Consider the following 2,320-nt stretch of genomic DNA (forward strand, 5'->3'; position numbering starts at 1 on the left):
TTTTTGTATATACTTCTGTCTGTTCTCACCCCCTCTGTACACACCTAGATACACACCTGTACCTACCTGGATACCAGATTGCTTGTACCCAACTACCTGTGCTCAAACACTCGTTTTTATTTTGGTTGTGCTGTGCTTACTACACCCACACTCGGTGCCACTTTTCCCATCACCAAAAACTGTCTTTACTGTATAAAACTCATTAACCTCATTCCTCCCCTCCCCCTGGTAACCACCAATGAACACTGGTGTCCGTACACGTATGTATCTATTCTTGTCTTCTTATAAAAGAACACTCACACAATAGTTGTCTTCACATGCTTGCTTTGTTTCGCTCCACATTACACCTCTGGGACCATCCATGTTTCTCAGACTCATCATTGTTTTCTGTGGTTCCATAACATGGTGTTTTATGTATGTGTTTGGTTATTTCCTGCTGTTCTAACAGAAAATACCACAAACGGGTGACTTTAACAAACAGTTTTATTCTGCATTGCATTTAGACCATTTACAGTTTTGGAGGCTAGAAGTCTGAGTTCAAAGCTGTAGGGGCTGGGTGAAGGCCCCTCGACCTTGGGCTTCAGCTCTGCTTCTTGCTTCTGGCCCACTGAAGCTGGAGGTGTCTCTTCACTCAGTAGCTGCTGGCTGCTGAGGCTGACAAACTCAAGGTTAACAAGTGAAAAGGCACAGTGCCAATATTACCAAGCCACACAACAGGCCACTGATTCGAGTCCATTAACAGTCCTAAGTATGGCAGACAACATGGCAGGCTGCTGAATGATGACTTGGCTATGTGCAGGAAGCAACCATGCCAAAAGCTAAAGACCTTCCTCAAAGTTGCTTCTCACACACAGGAAGCAGACCACATCCCTAAGGCAGCTACTCAGCTGCTCACAGTAGATTTCACCATGGAGTTGATTACCAGTCTCATCATGGGGAATACTACATCCAGCTGCCCAGCCACACAACCACGCCCCACCAAGTTGACACATAACCTTAAATACCACAGTATGTATGTTCCACAGTTTGCTTATCCATCCCTCCCATTAATAAGTTGTTTCCATTTATTTGCTATTGTGAATAATAGTGGACAGAGGTGTGCATATGTCTGTTGGTGTCACGACCTTCAGGTCTCCCACGTGTACACCTAGAAGTGGCGTTGCCGGTTCATAGGGTAATTCTATTTCTAGTTTTTTGAGGAAGTGCCAAACTGTTTTCCATCATGGTTGTACCATTTTACAGTCCCACTAGCCATAAGGTTTCATTCTTCTGTGCATGGGGTCGCTATGAGTCGGAAACGACTCAACGGCACCTAACAACAACAACAAAGCCATAAGGGTTCCAATCTGCCTACATCCTTGCCAACACTTGTTGTTATCTGGTTTTTTTTTTTATCAGTGTCTTATTTTATTTTATTTTTTAAATCACTGCTGGAGTAAGATGGTATATCTCTGTAGTCTTGATTTCCATCTCTCTGATTGCTGCCAGTGTTTTTATAGTGGCTGACTTTGTCAAATATTCTGGTGTTTTAGTGACTATATTGTGGAAATTAGTATTTTTCATTCCACATCCACAACTTTTTTGAGAATGAAGTAGCTATTAGAGGGAAAGAAGGAGAAACATTGGAAAAGGCTTCCACTCAGTTCCTAATAATGTTGTAATTAATTATATTGTAACTCAATGTACGAAGATTTACAAAACAGTTTTGTTGTTGGTATTCATACACTCTAAGAGATTGCATTTAGACCATTTACAGTTCTATTGACGGCATACTATTCTATTATTAAAATTTATAATAAACATGAGGATTCTATATGGTGGGAGGTCCATGAGGGGGAGGCAATACCGTGAGTTACTGCCCTGGGTGACACCAACCCAAGTGATGCTTCTGATCATCTTATATCTCAAACGAGATTGGTTTAAGACATACCCTCCGTTGACATGTCCTAAGTAAAAGAAAACCCTATCACCAAATGGGGTTACATCCACAGGTGGGGTTAGGATTTACAATGGATATATATATATGTTGTTGTTGTTTTATGTGCCCTGGAGTTGGACCCAACTCATAGCGACCCCTCCTTGGGTTTCCAAGGCAGTATCACTAGGGAAGAAGATCGCCCAACTTTCTTTCCGAGGAGTGACTGGTGGGCTTGAGCTGCCAGCCTTCTGGTTAGCAGTCAAGTGCCTTAGGCACTGCGCCACCAGAGATTATATATATATATATATATATGCAAAAACGGCAAGGAGGCCACATGTTCTGACCTCCTCTAACCCTACAAGGGGAAGGCAGGATTACCAGCAGTAACCCAAGGCCTATTAC

The sequence above is a fragment of the Orycteropus afer genome, unplaced genomic scaffold (genome assembly GCF_000298275.1).
Source record: "Orycteropus afer afer isolate SDZICR_OR568_19922 unplaced genomic scaffold, OryAfe1.0 scaffold00061, whole genome shotgun sequence".
NCBI classification, from domain to species: Eukaryota; Metazoa; Chordata; class Mammalia; order Tubulidentata; family Orycteropodidae; genus Orycteropus; species Orycteropus afer.